At 47.7% G+C, this 19,857-nt stretch overlaps 1 pseudogene; it reads left to right on the plus strand.

The window, feature by feature from the left end:
• Window positions 1-1,030: 1,030 nt before the first annotated feature.
• LOC146304365 (uncharacterized) overlaps window positions 1,031-19,857 on the plus strand; it is a 70,068-nt pseudogene continuing 51,241 nt past the window's right edge.

Raw genomic sequence — 19,857 nt, forward strand, 5'->3', positions numbered from 1 at the left:
TTTTTCATTGATGTAACTCTGCTATCACCATAGAAACAGATCATCAAACTGTGATGTTGATTGAAACTTTGGTGATATCAGCTGTCTTAACTTGTACACAGCTCCTCTCTGCTCACCGCTGCAGCTCTGTCTCACCCCGTCTGTCACACAGTGTGTCTGCTGATTGATCGTGACTTCTAACCAATCAGATGTGCTGCTGTAGGCGGGACATTGAGCCAGACTACAGAGCGTAGTTGTGTATTATACTGTACAGTGTATAATGATCTAATATATGTATAGTATATACATAGTACAGCACTGTATAAGTTTGAAGTTTTTAATATTATTACCATTATCATTACTATTATCATTATTATTACATTACATAACTATGGTGATAATTAGACAGACAAAGATCAAAGACAAGTGCATTTTTAAAATAATTTAACCCTAATCCCACCACTTTTTTCTGTCATAGTCTGCCTTTCCCTTCATTCCTCATGTGTCAGCTGTTTCCCCCTCCCCTTTGTTTCTTGTGGTTCCTTGTTTGTCTCTCTCTGTGTCTGTGTGTCTGGGCGTGGCTCATCAGCTCTGCTGCAATCAACTCCTGCTACCAATCTGCCTGCTCACCTGAGAACCATCCAGCAATCAACCCCAGCAATACAAATACTCCGGCTCTGCATCCAGTCTCTGCCAGATCGTTCAGTTTGCCTCGTGGTACTATTTTGGCCTACCTATTACTGATTGCCTTTTTCCTCTTGTGGATTTTGTCTTAAGACTTGTTTGTTTTTGCTTCAGCTCGACACTCACGGGGAACCCATTCGCCTGCCACTTCAGCCTGCCATCTGTCTCCAGCCTTGCCCTGCCTGCCTGCCTCTGATCCATTCACTGGTACTCGCTCGCCTGCCTACCCTGTTTCACCTGAGAGTTCTGCATCCACCCAAGACGTCCATTCTTGTTTGTGTAACAATAAAACCACCTAAACTGCTATCTGGGTCTCGCTTTTGGGTCCATTTCCTTCCATTGGTTACAACAGAACGATCTGGCCAGCATGGACCCAGCAGACTCGGACCCGGAACCTGCCACTATTCAAAAGGCCATTTCCAATCAAGGAATTCTTCTCGGACACCATGAACAGATCCTCCGGGCCCTCTCTGACAGCCAACAAGCTATGGTAAATCAAATCGCTCAATTATCAAATCAAGTTGCTGCATTAACGTCTCAACTCACTCCTGCAGTTCAGCCCAGCCAGCATGCTCCTCCAGCTCCACCTCCAGTCCCTCCTTCACCCAGAGAATCCTATGCTTCAGACCCGGAACCCTTCTCTGGAGATTTGGACAAATGCAGAGGTTTTCTCCTGACGCAGGGAGAGGGCTGGACGTTCCCAAACACCACTCACTCCTCGAGCTTCGCCTCCCTCTCTCTCTAGAACGAGATTTCATTCATTGCCTGAGACCAGAGTTTCTTCACCTCCTGCTACATCTGAGGAACCCATGCAGCTAACCTCTCCCCTGCTGAGCGTCTCCGCCGGATCAAGGCGGGTGAGTGCATTTACTGTGGAGAACGTGGTCACTTCCTTGTTGCCTGTCCTGTCCGACCAAAAGACAGGGCTCACCAGTAGGTGTGGGGGTACTGGTGAGCCAAACAGGTCCCTCAGCCCCCGATTCCTCAAAAATGCAGATTCAAGCTACACTGTGTCACAAGGAGTTTTCTTTGCCTCTTTTTGCTTTAATTGATTCTGGTGCTGAGGGTAATTTTTTGGATAAAGAGTTGGCCCTCCAATCTGGCATCCCCCTTACAAAACTTGAGTCTCCACGCACTGCCAGTGCTCTTAATGGGAAATTTTTGGTTCAAGTGACTCATTGCACCGTTCCCTTAATCCTGGTTCTGTCTGGCAATCATAGGGAGAGTATTGAATTGAAAATCATCTCCTCCCCTAGAGCTCCTGTGGTCTTGGGTCATCCTTGGTTAAAACAACACAATCCTCACATTGACTGGTCTGCTGGAAAGATTATCAGCTGGAGTTCATTTTGCCACTTGACCTGTTTGAAATCTGCTCTTCCTCCTGAGGTCACGGTTCCTCCACCAACTTCTGAATCCCCTGATTTGGCAACAATCCCTGTGGCATATCATGATCTGAGTGAGGTTTTTAGGAAGGATTTGGCCCTCTCCTTGCCACCACACCGTCCCTATGACTGTGCAATTGACCTGCTTCCTGGTGCTCCTCTCCCAACTAGCCGTCTCTACAATCTCTCTCGTCCGGAAAGAGAGGCTATGGAAAGGTATATTAAGGACTCTCTGACTGCAGGCATAATCAGGCCATCTTCCTCTCCCGTTGGTGCTGGTTTCTTTTTTGTTTCCAAGAAGGATCACTCATTGCGCCCTTGTATTGACTACAGAGGGCTAAATAACATCACTGTAAAGAACAAATATCCGTTGCCTTTAATCACCTCTGCTTTTGAGCCTCTTCAGGGTGCCACAGTGTTCTCTAAACTGGACCTCAGGAACGCCTACCACCTGGTTCGAATCAGAGAAGGGGATGAATGGAAGACGGCATTCAACACTCCTCTTGGTCATTTTGAGTACCTGGTAATGCCTTTTGGTTTAACAAATGCTCCAGCAGTCTTCCAGGCATTGGTAAACGATGTGTTGAGAGATTTCCTCAACCGCTTTGTTTTCGTATACCTTGATGACATTTTGATATTCTCCCAAAACATGTCTGACCATGTCTCCCACGTCCGCCAGGTTCTTCAGAGGCTGCTGGAGAATAAACTTTTTGTCAAGGCTGAGAAGTGTGAATTCCATGCCAGTTCTGTCACCTTCCTGGGCTACATCATCGAGAGTGGGCAGGAGAAGACTGATCCTGAAAAGATTAAGGCAGTGGCAGAGTGGCCAAGACCATCCACCCGTAAACAGCTACAGCGGTTCCTGGGATTTGCAAATTTCTACCGCAGATTCATCCGAGACTACAGTAAGGTAGCTGCACCCCTCACCAAACTCACTTCCTCCTCAATTCAGTTTTCCTGGACCCCTGAGGCTGAAAGTGCCTTCTTCAAGTTGAAGAATCTCTTCATTTCTGCTCCCATTCTAGTCCAACCTGATCCATCCCACCAGTTCATTGTTGAGGTGGATGCCTCGGACACTGGAGTGGGTGCAGTCCTCTCCCAACGCTCAGGCCCTGACCAAAAGCTCCATCCCTGTGCCTATTTCTCCCGTCGTCTTTCCCCAGCTGAGCGTAACTATGATGTTGGCAACAGGGAGCTGCTAGCAGTGAAGTTAGCATTAGAGGAGTGGAGACACTGGCTGGAGGGAGCTGAGCAACCATTTGTGGTGTGGACAGACCACAAAAACCTGGCCTACATCCAGACAGCAAAACGCCTGAACTCTCGGCAAGCACGTTGGGCATTGTTTTTTGGTCGTTTTAACTTTACCCTTACCTACAGACCTGGTTCCAGAAATGTGAAGCCTGATGCTCTCTCCCGCCAACACATTGCTGAGGAGTCTCCTTCCAGCCCAGACACCATCCTCCCCTCAACCTGCATTGTGGCAGCAGTTTCCTGGGAGATACAGTCCATAGTTAGAGAGGCTCAGCAAACCCAGCCTGATCCAGGTAATGGCCCACCTAACCGCTTGTTTGTACCTGATTCTGCTCATTCCCAGGTCCTCAAGTGGGTGCACACGTCCCGTTTTGCCTGCCATCCAGGTATGAACCGCACCCTGACTCTCCTAAAGCGGCACTTCTGGTGGCCCACCATGGAGGCTGACACCCGAGCCTATGTTTCAGCATGTACTGTTTGTGCCAGAGGGAAGTCCTCCCATCGCCCCCCTGCTGGTCTGCTGCGTCCTCTTCCTGTTCCTGGCCGCCCTTGGTCCCACATTGCCCTTGATTTCGTCACTAGTTTACCTCCATCACAAGGTAATACAGTTATTCTCACCATAGTCGACCGGTTTTCCAAGGCAGTTCACTTTGTTGCTCTCCCCAAACTGCCCACAGCCCGTGAAACAGCAGACCACCTTATCCAGCATGTTTTCCGTCTTCATGGTATTCCGTTGGATATAGTCTCGGATCGGGGTCCTCAATTCATATCCCAGGTTTGGAAAACATTCTGTCAAGCTCTTGGTGCTTCTGTAAGCCTCACCTCTGGTTTCCATCCTCAGACTAATGGCCAGACAGAAAGGGCTAATCAGGACCTTGGAGCAGCCTTGCGCTGTGTTACTGCCACCAACCCCTCTTCCTGGAGCTCTCATCTTGTCTGGATCGAATATGCCCACAACTCCCTGACCAGCGCAGCAACGGGTTTGTCCCCTTTTGAAGCTTCATTGGGTTATCTACCACCTCTGTTTCCCTCCCAGGAAAGTGACCTCGCTGTACCCTCAGTCCAAATGCACCTCCGCCGCTGCCGTAAGATTTGGAAGGACACCCGTGCTGCCCTGCTTCGCTCTGCTGACCGCAATCAGCGAATGGCCGACTGCCACAGGATCCCAGCCCCACAGTACAAACCAGGTCAGAAAGTCTGGCTTTCTTCCCAGAACATACCACTAAAAACTGAATCCAAAAAACTGTCTCCCCGTTACATTGGTCCATTTGTCATTGAACAAGTCATAAATCCATCCGCTGTCAGACTTAAGCTGCCCAGGACTACGAGAATTAAACCCACTTTCCATGTGTCTCAGCTGAAAGCAGTCTCTTCCAGCCCTCTCTGCCCTCCTTCCGACCCCCCTCCACCCACCCAAGTCATTGGTAATGACCTCGTGTATGCTGTTGGACGGCTCCTGGATGTCCGCCGATGTGGCAGGGGCCTGCAGTACCTTGTAGACTGGGAAGGATACGGCCCTGAAGAGAGGTCCTGGGTCCCACGGTCCTTCATCATGGATCCTCATCTTATTAGGGATTTCCATCGGGACCACCCTGACAAGCCTAGTGGGTCGCCTGGAGGCTCCCATTGAGGGGGAGGTACTGTCATAGTCTGCCTTTCCCTTCATTCCTCATGTGTCAGCTGTTTTCCCCTCCCCTTTGTTTCTTGTGGTTCCTTGTTTGTCTCTCTGTCTGTGTGTCTGTGTGTCTGGGCGTGGCTCATCAGCTCTGCTGCAATCAACTCCTGCTACCAATCTGCCTGCTCACCTGAGAACCATCCAGCAATCAACCCCAGCAATACAAATACTCCGGCTCTGCAGTCCAGTCTCTGCCAGATCGTTCAGTTTGCCTCGCGGTACTACTTTGGCCTACCTGTTACTGATTGCTTTTTCCTCTTGTGGATTTTGTCTAAACACTTGTCTGTTTTGCTTCAGCTCGACACTCACGGGGAACCCATTCGCCTGCCACTTCAGCCTGCCATCTGTCTCCAGCCTTGCCCTGCCTGCCTGCCTCTGATCCATTCACTGGTACTCGTTTGCCTGCCTACCCTGTTTCACCTGAGAGTTCTGCATCCACCCAAGACGTCCATTCCTGTTTGTTTAACAATAAAACCACCTAAACTGCTATCCGGGTCTCGCTTTTGGTTCCAGTTATTTCCATTGGATATAACAGTATCTAATGCATCTAGATACAAAGACATCTCTAGAGGAGCATTAGAAACATCTGAATTCGTCAAATGTCATATTGTATTCCACAGTCACAGCACACAGTAAGTCACTAACCCACTATAAACATGTACTTTTCTAAGTTACAATATATCTGACGAGAAAAAAGCAATTACACTGACTTACCATATACTCCCAAATTAGAAGCCCATCATCCTCACCAAGGTAGAGGCAAAGTGCCTTGAGAACTGCTTCCTTTTTGAGATTAACATCACTGTGTGAAGCCTGTGTGGAGAGATTCCACCGATTAAAACATTCATAAACACATAACTACAAAAAATATTTCCAATTTCCAACCTGTGGCAACCTACAAATACTGACTTCCAATCAGCTTTGTCAAGTTTGATCTATATAGCTCAATATTATGTCAAACATACTGTAAAACTGACTTTTTTAACTACAAAATAACTGAAGCATGGCCTAGTTTTTATTTTAAAAAAAGTGAGGTATGAACATGTTGTTTTAACTCCTGTTTATTCAGAGACATACAGTACAGCTGACAACAATGCTGTCCTCTTAACACATAGGTGCTTAGTACAACTATAGCCCAATCTTATTATCACCACCTGAGAAAACAGGATTGAACTGGCACCTGTCTGATCACATGACTGCATCTCTAGCCCATATGGTATTATTGCCTTAAAAAGACAATATATTTTTTTTTTTATTTTTGCATCTTGCAAATAATCCAGACTTACTGATGACGCAAACTGGGGCTTCATATGGACAATACAATTACACAGTGTATGAAGTATGTATGAAAAAAAATTCATCATCACAACATCGTATACATAAATTTACAGGTAGTTTCTAGCCAGAAACATCTCCCTTCTTCTGGAAAACAGATGTCAGCTGGGGTAAAATATTGTCCAACTGTACCAAGAAGTTTGTCTCAAGTGGAAGTGTTGTAATCTGCTGGAATTCAGCATTTATCTGGTAGAAGTTAGAAGAGTAGCATGCCATCTTCTGCCCCCAAGTGGCCAAAATAAAGAACTGCTTCCTCTATAGGAGATTTGTCTCTCTCCAAATGTTGGTCATCTTTTGTTTTACCTTATCAGACTTTACATTTTAACAGCTGCACACTGAAATTGCATAATAAGGAGAGGGGAAAAGGCAAGCATGTGTTTACCTCATCAGTATGAAAGAATGCAGGCCACCTGGCTTTAAACTCCCTGACTGCTGGGGCAATTCCTCTTGATGGATAGGGACAAAATTTGACCCACACATTCAGTACGTGACAGAAAGTAGGAAGTCAGTAGCAGTGGCTTGGCAGTCGGAAGGCATGGTGAATCAATTTTTGATTTAAGTGCAAATTTTGCAAAACACTGTGACCAAACTTGCAGAAACTAATTTAGGTAAGTTTACATGTTTTATGGAGGGTCAAGAGTGCTGAAATACATTTGGAGGCATTAATTAAGAATTAGAATGTAAATAGATGAAGATTTGGAGTCACACCCAGCTGAATAGATTGAAATTTGGAAGTGGAACTCTGAGCATTGAGGAGCGTTTTGGGGCAATTCCACTTGATTCATAGGGACAAAATTTGACCCACACATTCAGTACGTGACAGGAAATAGGAAGTCAGTAGCAGTGGCTTGGCACGTCCTCACGTGGTAGATATACGAGTCAGGTGAAGTAGGGCCACCATATACGTTAGTTTTAACAAAAGCTACTGCAAGTCAGTACACTCATATTTGGCTGAACAGGCCTCCGTCATGTTCTTGCAAAGTCTGCTAGTCATATGTTGCAAAGACTGGCCAATGGCTTGTTCAACTTCGTAGGTCTTAGTCAGTGGGCTGATGGCCATTGCTGTTCCCTGGTCAGGTTTAGCCATAGATAAGATGGATGGATGGATGAACCCAACATCTAGCCTCAAGAGCCTTTAATGCAGAAAAAACTCTGAGTCAATCTCCAAGTGGCATCGAACACTAACAGAAGATTCGCAGAGACCATACCGTCCGGCATTCTGAAGCCCAACCCTCTAGTGTCTTCCCCAAGGCTAGTCTCTTTCAGGGGTCTTGTAGTGGCCTTGAACCATAGTCTTTCAATTTAGTGTCCGGCGCAGGTCATCCAACGCTACTTTGTAGCAAATATCTTTATTTACCCCTTCATGAATAGCGACAACTGGCCAGAGGTCAGCAAAGGCCATCATCCCACAGGCAGGGGTTTAAGAAGCTCAATAAGCCATTAGCCAGTATCTGCAGACTGTTACTAACAGACTGCGCAAGTGCATGACTGAGGCCGATTCAGCCAAATATCGGTGTGCTGACTTGCACTCACTTTTGTTACAAAGTTGAAGTCTACCTGAACATTAGGTCCAATGGTTACTCCATCTATCAAAAAAAGAAAGGGACCCAAACTGGACCAAAATTTTAGGAGGTCTTTGAAGACCAACTTCTCAGTATGTGAAGGACAACAAACCCAACATCTACCCTTGAGAGCCTTTCATGTAACAAAAAAACCCAAAAAACATCAACTCTAAGTTGACCTCCAAGTGGCATCAAACGTTAACAGAAGACTCACAGATACTCTATCGTACAGCATTCTGAATTCCAACCCTCTTGCATCTTCCCCAAGGCTAGTCCTTTTAAGAGGTCATGTAGGGGCCCCAGACCATGGTGGTTCAATTTAGGGTCCCACCCAGGTCAACTACTTTGTAGCCAAAGCTTTTTAAAAATCCTCATCTATGGCTAAACCTGACCAGTGAACAGCAATGGCCATCAGCCCACTGACTAAGACCTACGAAGTTTAACAATCCATTGGCCAGTCTTTGCAACATATGACTAGCAGACTTTGCAAGTATATGACCGAGGCCTGTTCAGCCAAATATCAGTGTACTGACTTGCAGTAGCTTTTGTAAAAACTAACATATATGGTGGTCCCAGGACACATGACTTGTATATCTACCACGTGAGGACGGACCCAAAAATTGCCCCCAAATTTCAAGTAGTCACTCGAGACCAGCTTCCCAATATGTAAAGGCTCATGAACCCAACATCTAGCCTCAAGACCCTTTAATGCAGAAAAAACTCCGGTTCGATCTCCGAGTGGCATCGAACACTAACAGAAGACTCACAAAGACCCAACCGTCCGGCATTCTGAAGCCCAACCCTCTAGCGCATAAATTCTCAAAGTGCGGCCCCCCGGCCAATGGCGGCCCGCAGCAACATTTCTGGCAGCCTACAATGAATTACAGTTGGTAGTTTTAATCCAACTGTACATTGCTTTGAAAGGATGAATTTCTGTTTCGTGGTCTTTAGCGCCATATTTAGGGATAACCAGTAAATACAACTCTACAACCTCGTAGAGACTCGATGGTGGTACCCTTGGATCCGGAATGTCCAAAAATGGGGGTGCAGAGCTTAGTTTCACGTCTCTACCACCTTTCCTTCAAACGTTATCCTCCGAAAACCCATCGAGGTATGCACCAGGGTCCTCAAGGTTCTGGTTGACCCATTTCCCGACCTCATAGAGACTCGAGGTTGGCACCATTGGATCCGGAATGTCTGAAAATGGGGGTTCAGAGCTTGGTTTCAAGTCTCTACCACCATCCCTTCAAAAGTTATCCCCTGAAACCAGTAAAGGTATGCACCAGAGTCCTCAAGGTTCTGGTTGACCCACTTCCCAATGTCGTAGTGACTCGATGGTGGCACCGTTGGATCCGGAATGTCCAAAAATGGGGGTGCAGAGCTAAGTTTCACGTCTCTACCACCATCCTTTCAAAAGTTAGCCCCCGAAACCAGTCGAGGTATGCACCAGAGTCCTCGAGGTTCTGGTTGACCCACTTCCCGACATCGTAAAGACTTGAGGTTGGCAACATTGGATCCGGAATGTCCAAAAATGGGGGTGTAGAGCTTGGTTTCAAGTCTCTACCACCATCCTTTCAATAGTTATCCCCCGAAAACCAGTGGAGGTATGATAATGACATGGTGCTAGGGTTATAGCCTAACACTGATGGCATCACAGAGCCCATGCTAGATCAAAGCACAGGGTCCATGACGTCATCACATTCCCTTTGATGACGTCACAGCCACCTAACATTCTGATGTGTTCACTTCTGTGTGTGTGTGTGTGTATGTGTGTGTGTGTTTGTGTGTGTGTGTGTGTGTGTGTGTATGTGTGTGGGTATGTGTGTGCAGACAAAGTTATGGGGGTTCAGAGCCTGCTTTCAAGTCTGTACCACATTCCCTTATTAGTTATTCCACAAAAACCCGTCGAGGTATGCACCAGAGTCCTCGAAGTTTTGGTTGACCCACTTCCCAACCTTGTAGAGACTGGATGGTGGTACCGTTGGATCCAGAATGTCCGAAAATGGGGGTGCAGAGCTTGGTTTCAAGTCTCTACCACCATCCTTTCAAAAGTTATCCCCCGAAAACCAGTGGAGGCATGCACCAGAGTCCTCAAGGTTCTGGTTGACCCACTTCCCAACGTCGTAGTGACTCGATGGTGGCACCGTTGGATCCGGAATGTCCGAAAATGGGGGTGCAGAGCTTGGTTTCAAGTCTCTACCACCATCCTTTCAAAAGTTATCCCCCGAAAACCAGTGGAGGTATGATAATGACATGGTGCTAGGGTTATAACCTAACACTGACAGGGTCCGTGACGTCATCACATTCCCTTTGATGACGTCACAGCCACCTAACATTCTGATGTGTTCACTTCTGTGTGTGTGTGTGTGTGTGTGTGTCAGTGTGACATCACAGAATTCTTTTGTGTCTTTGAGGACGTAGCAACATTCTAGAACCTGTCTAGGACACATATAACAGTCAGCCTTTAGAAGACTCAAGACACACACAGCTTCACAAGTTGAAAAGATGCATGTGGACTGGACAGGACTTGGTTTACAGTAAGAGCTCTTTGACATTTCAGACACATTACTTTCAAATTGTTACTCTTGGTGGAAATGGGACTTTTGTTTTAGGACACACTTGAAAAGCATATGAACCTGTCATATAACGTCCAACTGTAACCAAGTTGTTTGTGGTAGCTAGAGTTTAGACGGATGTTCTTTCACATTTCTGCATTTGGTTGTGTGCATTGTGCATTCGCTCCTGAGGCAAATGGAGATGACCACCTTTGTCTTCTGAAAACCTGTCCACCAACATCTGAGCAACATCTTTTTTGGTGCTATTGATCACCACAAGACATTCCTATGGTCAATATCTCCAAAACTTGCCAACTCATGTCAAAAAAATCTAGATGGATAAACAGAACTACAGGCCAGGGAAAAATGTGTATTTTTGATTTTGGTGTGAACTCTCCCTTCAAGAGAGAACACTGAACAGAATATATTCAAAATCGCTGCCATTGAGAGAAATGACACCCAAGGCCTTTCTCAAACCCAAGAGTGTAAAGTATGGACTTGTGTTCCTGGAGAGACACTTCAAGCTTGGAAGAATGAACTCACAAGGACATGAGCACACAGAATGGTGCTGACAGTTTGAGACGATGTGTTCTTGCTGGTACTGTACAATAACCCCCACACAGACGCTGCCTACAGTGCTCCAAAACACTTTTTCCACAACAGATCCTAAGCTTAGCTGCTACACTAACAATGAAATGTCTATTTATTATGAGGAAGCAACAAAAACCTCTTTTCAATTTACTACTGTTTGTTTTCTGAAGTGTTTTTAATTAACACAAGCCTTGGATGTTCTGTACATCACGAGCCAATGGCAGGAAAATCTCTGGCAATGGCTTTTATTTGAGTCTCACACTGGATTTAAAAAGTAAAGACTTAAGATAAAATAACTATTTATATCAGGGATGGACCAATGTTAGCTGCCACCATCGGTATACTTTACCAAGAGACAGAAGAGGAGGCTCCTGAGCTGAGGAGGCGACTACAAGAGAGAAGAGCCAGGAGGAGGAGGAGGATGAGGCTCCTGAGCTGCTGCTGATGATGATATTGTTGATGATGATGAGGATGATGAGGATGAGGAGGAGGATGAGGAGGAGGAGGAGGAGGAGGCGGCTCCTGAGCTGCTGCTGCTGCTGATGATGTTGATGAGGAGGAGTGGGAGAAGGAGGAGGAGGAGGAGGCTCCTGAGGCTGCTGATGATGATGATGTTGTTGATGAGGAGGAGGAGGAGGAGGGGATGAGGCTCCTGAGCTGCTGCTGACGATGATTTTGTTGATGATGATGATGATGATGAGGAGGAGGAGGAGGAGGAGGAGGCTCCTGATGATGATGATGATGTTGTTGATGATGAGGAGGAGTTGGAGTAGGAGGAGGAGGAGGAGTATGATGAGCTGCTGCTGATGATGACGATGTTGTTGATGAGGAGGAGGAGCAGGAGGAGGATGAGGAGGAGGAGGAAGAGGTGGATGATGAGGATCCTGAGCTGCTGCTGATGATGATGTTGATGATGATGATGATGATGATGATGATGATGATGAGGAGGAGGAGGAGGAGGAGGAAGAGGAGGAGGAGGAGGCTCATGAGCTGTTGTTGTTGTTGTTGTTGTAGTTGTGGAGGTTGAGGAGGCCCCTGAGTTGTTGTTGTTGTTGTTGTGGAGGAGGAGGCTCCTAAGCTGCTATTGTTGTTGTTGTTGTTGTTGTTGATGTTGTTGTGGAGGAGGAGGCTCCTGAGCTGCTATTGTTGTTATTGTTGTTGTTGTTGTTGTTGTGGAGGAGGAGGAGGAGGCTCCTGAGCTGCTATTGTTGTTATTGTTGTTGTTGTTGTTGTTGTGGAGGAGGAGGAGGAGGCTCCTGAGCTGTTGCTGTTGTTGTTGAGGAGGCTCCTGAGCTGCTGCTGCTGTGGCTGTTTTTGTTGTTGTTGTTTTTGTTGTTATTGTTGTTGTGGAGGAGGAGGCTCCTGAGCTGCTGTTGTTGTTGTTGTTGCTGTTGTTGCTGTTGTTATTGTTGTTGTTGTTGTTGTTGTTGTGGAGGAGGAGGCTGCTGCTGTTGTTGTTGTTGTTGTTGTTGTCGTCGTTGTGGAGGAGGAGGAGGCTCTTGAGCTGCTGCTGCTGCTGGTGATGATGATGATGTTGTTGATGTGGAGGAGGAGGAGGAGGAGGAGGAGGAGGAGGAGGAGGAGGAGCTGCTGCTGCTGCTGGTGATGATTGTAGTGGAAATTCTGAAGAATGGTTCACTCAGACAGTGAAGAAGAGTTCGGGAGTCCCAGATGACTTACACAGGAGTATTTAATGAAGCTCGATCGAGGAGAATTCAGATTAGCAATACACTGAGAATATTGTGACAGCCAACCCATTTCTGAAGGTTACTTCTCGAGTGAAGGTATTTAACTGTCCCCTGACATTCGCTGGAATTTGACCGACACCATGTATGGGCCTGATGTGTCTATCTATGTGCACACAAATTCTATTGGGCATAAGTGCAAAACAAGAAGCTATGCACCTCTTTGCTCTAAATCACTGTATCTGTCGGCCTTGCTCATGTATTGTGCCCTGCTAGAGAATGTGGAGACAGTCTGTCTGCCCGATAAGCCATAACCTTGGGACCTCAGGAGAAAGTATCTGGGGGATGCACTACTCTCCTACTTGTGCAGCTGTGGACTGTAGTTGTGCAGAGTGACCAACTACTAGTGTGCCTGTTCAGGTTAGATGACCTATGACTGGACCCTTCACGACTGCATTGTCACCCATATGAAGAGAGACTCAGGGAACAATCTAAGAGCTAGTGAGGCAAGTGAGGCAAATTCAACAACAGAAACCAAGCTCTGCACCCCCATTTTTGGACATTCCGGATCCAACGGTGCCACCATCGAGTCTCTACGAGGTCAGGAAGTGACTGAACCAGAACCTTGAGGACTCTGGTGCATACCTCGATGGGTTTTCGGAGGATAACGTTTGAAGGAAAGGTGGTAGAGACGTGAAACTAAGCTCTGCACCCCCATAACTTTGTCTGTACACACACACCCACACACACACTCACCCACCCACCCACACACACACACACACACACACACACACACACACACAAGTGAACACATCAGAATGTTAGGTGGCTGTGATGTCATCAAAGGGAATGTAATGACGTCACAGACCCTATGCTTTGATCTAGCACGGGCTCTGTGATGACATCAGTGTTAGGTTATAATCCTAGCACCATGTCATTATCATACCTCCACTGGTTTTCGGGGGATAACTTTTGAAAGGATGGTGGTAGAGACTTGAAACCAAGCTCTGCACCCCATTTTTGGACATTCCGGATCCAAAGGTGCCACCATCGAGTCTCTACGAGGTCGGGAAGGGACTGAACCAGAACCTTGAGGACTCTGGTGCATACCTCGACTGGTTTCGGGGGATAACTTTTGAAGGGATGGTGGTAGAGACTTGAAAGCAAGCTCTGCACCCCCATTTTCGGACATTCCGGATCCAAGGGTACCACCATCGAGTCTCTACAAGGTTGGGAAGTGGGTCAACTAGAACCTCGAGGACTCTGGTGCATACCTCGATGGGTTTTTGTGGAATAACTTTTGAAGTGAATGTGGTACAGACTTCCAAGCAGGCTCTGCACCCCCATAACTTTGTCTGTACACACACACCCACACACACACTCACCCAACCACACACACACACACACACACACACACACACACACACACACACACAAGTGAACACATCAGAAAGTTAGGTGGCTGTGATGTCATCAAAGGGAATGTGATGACGTCACAGACCCTGTGCTTTGATCTAGCATGGGCTCTGTGATGACATCAGTGTTAGGTTATAATCCTAGCACCATGTCATTATCATACCTCCACTGGTTTTCAGGGGATATCTTTTGAAAGGATGGTGGTAGAGACTTGAAACCAAGCTCTGCACCCCCATTTTTGGACATTCCAGATCCAACGGTGCCACCATCGAGTCTCTACGAGGTCGGGAAGTGGGTCAACCAGAACCTTGAGGACTCTGGTGCATACCTCGACTGGTTTCGGGGGATAACTTTTGAAGGGATGGTGGTAGAGACTTGAAACCAAGCTCTGCACCCCCATTTTTGAACATTCCGGATTCAACGGTGCCACCATCGAGTCTCTACGAGGTCGGGAAGGGACTGAACCAGAACCTTGAGGACTCTGGTGCATACCTCGACTGGTTTCGGGGGATAACTTTTGAAGGGATGGTGGTAGAGACTTGAAAGCAAGCTCTGCACCCCCTTTTTTGGACATTCCGGATCCAACGGTGCCACCCTCAAGTCTCTACGAGGTCGGGAAGTGGGTCAACCAGAACCTTGAGGACTCTGGTGCATACCTCGACTGGTTTCGGGGGATAACTTTTGAAGGGATGGTGGTAGAGACTTGAAACCAAGCTCTGCACCCCCATTTTTGGACATTCCGGATCCAACGGTGCCACCCAAGAGTCTCTACGAGGTCGGGAAGGGACTGAACCAGAACCTTGAGGACTCTGGTGCATACCTCGACTGGTTTCTGTAGATAACTTTTGAAGTGAATGTGGTACAGACTTGCAAGCAGGCTCTGCACCCCCATAACTTTGTCTGTACACACACACCCACACACACACTCACCTACCCACACACACACACACACACACACACACACACACAAGTGAACACATCAGAATGTTAGGTGGCTGTGATGTCATCAAAGGGAATGTGATGACGTCACAGACCCTGTGCTTTGATCTAGCATGGGCTCTGTGATGACATCAGTGTTAGGTTATAATCCTAGCACCATGTCATTATCATACCTCCACTGGTTTTCGGGGGACAACTTTTGAAAGGATGGTGGTAGAGACTTGAAACCAAGCTCTGCACCCCCATTTTTGGACATTCCGGATCCAACGGTGCCACCCTCGAGTCTCTACGAGGTCGGGAAGTGGGTCAACCAGAACCTTGAGGACTTTGGTGCATACCTCGACTGGTTTCGGGGGATAACTTTTGAAGGGATGGTGGTAGAGACTTGAAACCAAGCTCTGCACCCCCATTTTTGGACATTCCGGATCCAACGGTGCCACCCACGACTCTCTACGAGGTCGGGAAGGGACTGAATCAGAACCTTGAGGACTCTGGTGCATACCTCGACTGGTTTCTGTAGATAACTTTTGAAGGGATGGTGGTAGAGACTTGAAACCAAGCTCTACACCCCCATTTTTGGATATTCCGGATTCAACGATGCCACCATCGAGTCTCTACAACCTCGAGGACTCTGGTGCATACCTCGATGGGTTTTTGTGGAATAACTTTTGAAGTGAATGTGGTACAGACTTGCAAGCAGGCTCTGCACCCCCATAACTTTATCTGTACACATACACCCACACACACACTCACCCACCCACACACACACCCACACACACACTCACCTACCCACACACACACACACACACACACACACACACAAGTGAACACATCAGAATGTTAGGTGGCTGTGATGTCATCAAAGGGAATGTGATGACGTCACAGACCCTGTGCTTTGATCTAGCATGGGCTCTGTGATGACATCAGTGTTAGGTTATAATCCTAGCACCATGTCATTATCATACCTCCACTGGTTTTCGTGGGATAACTTTTGAAAGGATGGTGGTAGAGACTTGAAACCAAGCTCTGCACCCCCATTTTTGGACATTCTGGATCCAACGGTGCCACCCTCGAGTCTCTACGAGGTCAGAAAGTGGGTCAACCAGAACCTTGAGGACTCTGGTGCAAACCTCGACTGGTTTCGGGGGATAACTTTTGAAGGGATGGTGGTAGAGACTGGAAACCAAGCTCTGCACCCGCATTTTTGGACATTCCGGATCCAACGGTGCCAACCTCGAGTCTCTACGAGGTCGGGAAGTGGGTCAACCAGAACCTTGAGGACTCTGGTGCATACCTCGACTGGTTTCGGTGGATAACTTTTGAAGGGATGGTGGTAGAGACTTGAAACCAAGCTCTGCACCCCCATTTTTGGACATTCCGGATTCAACGGTGCCACCATCGAGTCTCTACGACGTCGAGAAGGGACTGAACCAGAACCTTGAGGACTCTGGTGCATACCTCGATGGGTTTTCGGAGGATAACGTTTGAAGGAAAGGTGGTAGAGACGTGAAACTAAGCTCTGCACCCCCATTTTTGGACATTCCGGATCCAAGGGTACCACCATCGAGTCTCTACAAGGTTGGGAAGTGGGTCAACTAGAACCTCGAGGACTCTGGTGCATACCTCGATGGGTTTTTGTGGAATAACTTTTGAAGTGAATGTGGTACAGACTTGCAAGCAGGCTCTGCACCCCCATAACTTTGTCTGTACACACACACCCACACACACACTCACCCACCCACACACACACACACACACACACACACACACACACACACACACACACAAGTGAACACATCAGAATGTTAGGTGGCTGTGATGTCATCAAAGGGAATGTGATGACGTCACAGACCCTGTGCTTTGATCTAGCATGGGCTCTGTGATGACATCTGTGTTAGGTTATAATCCTACAACCATGTCATTATCATACCTCCACTGGTTTTCGGGGGATAAGTTTTGAAAGGATGGTGGTAGAGACTTGAAACCAAGCTCTGCACCCCCATTTTTGGACATTCCGGATCCAACGGTGCCACCCTCGAGTCTCTACGAGGTCGGTAAGAGGGTCAACCAGAACCTTGAGGACTCTGGTGCATACCTCGACTGGTTTCGGGGGATAACTTTTGAAGGGATGGTGGTAGAGACTTGAAACCAAGCTCTGCACCCCCATTTTTGGACATTCCGGATTCAACGGTGCCACCATCGAGTCTCTACGAGGTCGGGAAGGGACTGAACCAGAACCTTGAGGACTCTGGTGCATACCTCGATGGGTTTTCGGAGGATAACGTTTGAAGGGATGGTGGTAGAGACTTGAAAGCAAGCTCTGCACCCCCATTTTTGAGCATTCCGGATCCAACGGTGCCACCATCGAGTCTCTACGAGGTCGGGAAGGTACTGAACCAGAACCTTGAGGACTCTGGTGCATACCTCGATGGGTTTTCGGAGGATAACGTTTGAAGGAAAGGTGGTAGAGACGTGAAACTAAGCTCTGCACCCCCATTTCTGGACATTCCGGATGCAACGGTGACACCATCGAGTCTCTACGAGGTCGGGAAGGGACTGAACCAGAACCTTGAGGACTCTGGTGCATACCTCGATGGGTTTTCGGAGGATAACGTTTGAAGGGATGGTGGTAGAGACTTGAAAGCAAGCTCTGCACCCCCATTTTTGAGCATTCCGGATCCAACGGTACCACCATCGAGTCTCTATGAGGTCGGGAAGGGACTGAACCAGAACCTTGAGGACTCTGGTGCATACCTCGATGGGTTTTCGGAGGATAACGTTTGAAGGAAAGGTGGTAGAGACGTGAAACTAAGCTCTGCACCCCCATTTTTGGACATTCCGGATCCAAGGGTACCACCATCGAGTCTCTACAAGGTTGGGAAGTGGGTCAACTAGAACCTCGAGGACTCTGGTGCATACCTCGATGGGTTTTTGTGGAATAACTTTTGAAGTGAATGTGGTACAGACTTGCAAGCAGGCTCTGCACCCCCATAACTTTGTCTGTACACATACACCCACACACACACTCACCCACCCACACACACACACACACACACACACACACACACACACACACACACACAAGTGAACACATCAGAATGTTAGGTGGCTGTGATGTCATCAAAGGGAATGTGATGACGTCATAGACCCTGTGCTTTGATCTAGCATGGGCTCTGTGATGACATCAGTGTTAGGTTATAATCCTAGCACCATGTCATTATCATACCTCCACTGGTTTTCGTGGGATAACTTTTGAAAGGATGGTGGTAGAGACTTGAAACCAAGCTCTCCACCCCCATTTTTGGACATTCCGGATCCAACGGTGCCACCCTCGAGTCTCTACGAGGTCGGTAAGTGGGTCAACCAGAACCTTGAGGACTCTGGTGCAAACCTCGACTGGTTTCAGGGGATAACTTTTGAAGGGATGGTGGTAGAGACTGGAAACCAAGCTCTGCACCCCCATTTTTGGACATTCCGGATCCAACGGTGCCACCCTCGAGTCTCTACGAGGTCGGTAAGTGGGTCAACCAGAACCTTGAGGACTCTGGTGCATACCTCGACTGGTTTCGGGGAATAACTTTTGAAGGGATGGTGGTAGAGACTTGAAACCAAGCTCTGCACCCCCATTTTTGGACATTCCGGATCCAACGGTGCCCACCTCGAGTCTCTACGAGGTCGGGAAGTGGGTCAACCAGAACCTTGAGGACTCTGGTGCATACCTCGACTGGTTTCGGGGGATAACTTTTGAAGGGATGGTGGTAGAGACGTGAAACTAAGCTCTGCACCCCCATTTTTGGACATTCCGGATCCAACGGTACCACCATCGAGTCTCTACGAGGTCGGGAAGGGACTGAACCAGAACCTTGAGGACTCTGGTGCATACCTCGATGGGTTTTCGGAGGATAACGTTTGAAGGAAAGGTGGTAGAGACGTGAAACTAAGCTCTGCACCCCCATTTTTGGACATTCCGGATCCAACGGTACCACCATCGAGTCTCTACAAGGTTGGGAAGTGGGTCAACTAGAACCTCGAGGACTCTGGTGCATACCTCGATGGGTTTTTGTGGAATAACTTTTGAAGTGAATGTGGTACAGACTTGCAAGCAGGCTCTGCACCCCCATAACTTTGTCTGTACACATACACCCACACACACACTCACCCACCCACACACACACACACACACACACACACACACACACACACACAAGTGAACACATCAGAATGTTAGGTGGCTGTGATGTCATCAAAGGGAATGTGATGACGTCACAGACCCTGTGCTTTGATCTAGCATGGGCTCTGTGATGACATCACTGTTAGGTTATAATCCTAGCACCATGTCATTATCATACCTCCACTGGTTTTCGTGGGATAACTTTTGAAAGGATGGTGGTAGAGACTTGAAACCAAGCTCTGCACCCCCATTTTTGGACATTCCGGATCCAACGGTGCCACCCTCGAGTCTCTACGAGGTCGGTAAGTGGGTCAACCAGAACCTTGAGGACTCTGGTGCAAACCTCGACTGGTTTCGGGGGATAACTTTTGAAGGGATGGTGGTAGAGACTGGAAACCAAGCTCTGCACCCCCATTTTTGGACATTCCGGATCCAACGGTGCCACCCTCGAGTCTCTACGAGGTCGGTAAGTGGGTCAACCAGAACCTTGAGGACTCTGGTGCATACCTCGACTGGTTTCGGGGAATAACTTTTGAAGGGATGGTGGTAGAGACTTGAAACCAAGCTCTACACCCCCGTTTTTGGACATTCCGGATTCAACGGTGCCACCATCGAGTCTCTACGAGGTCGGG

Source organism: Lutjanus erythropterus, unplaced genomic scaffold (assembly GCF_056507025.1).
Source record: "Lutjanus erythropterus isolate fLutEry1 unplaced genomic scaffold, fLutEry1.hap2 Scaffold_155, whole genome shotgun sequence".
NCBI classification, from domain to species: Eukaryota; Metazoa; Chordata; class Actinopteri; order Lutjaniformes; family Lutjanidae; genus Lutjanus; species Lutjanus erythropterus.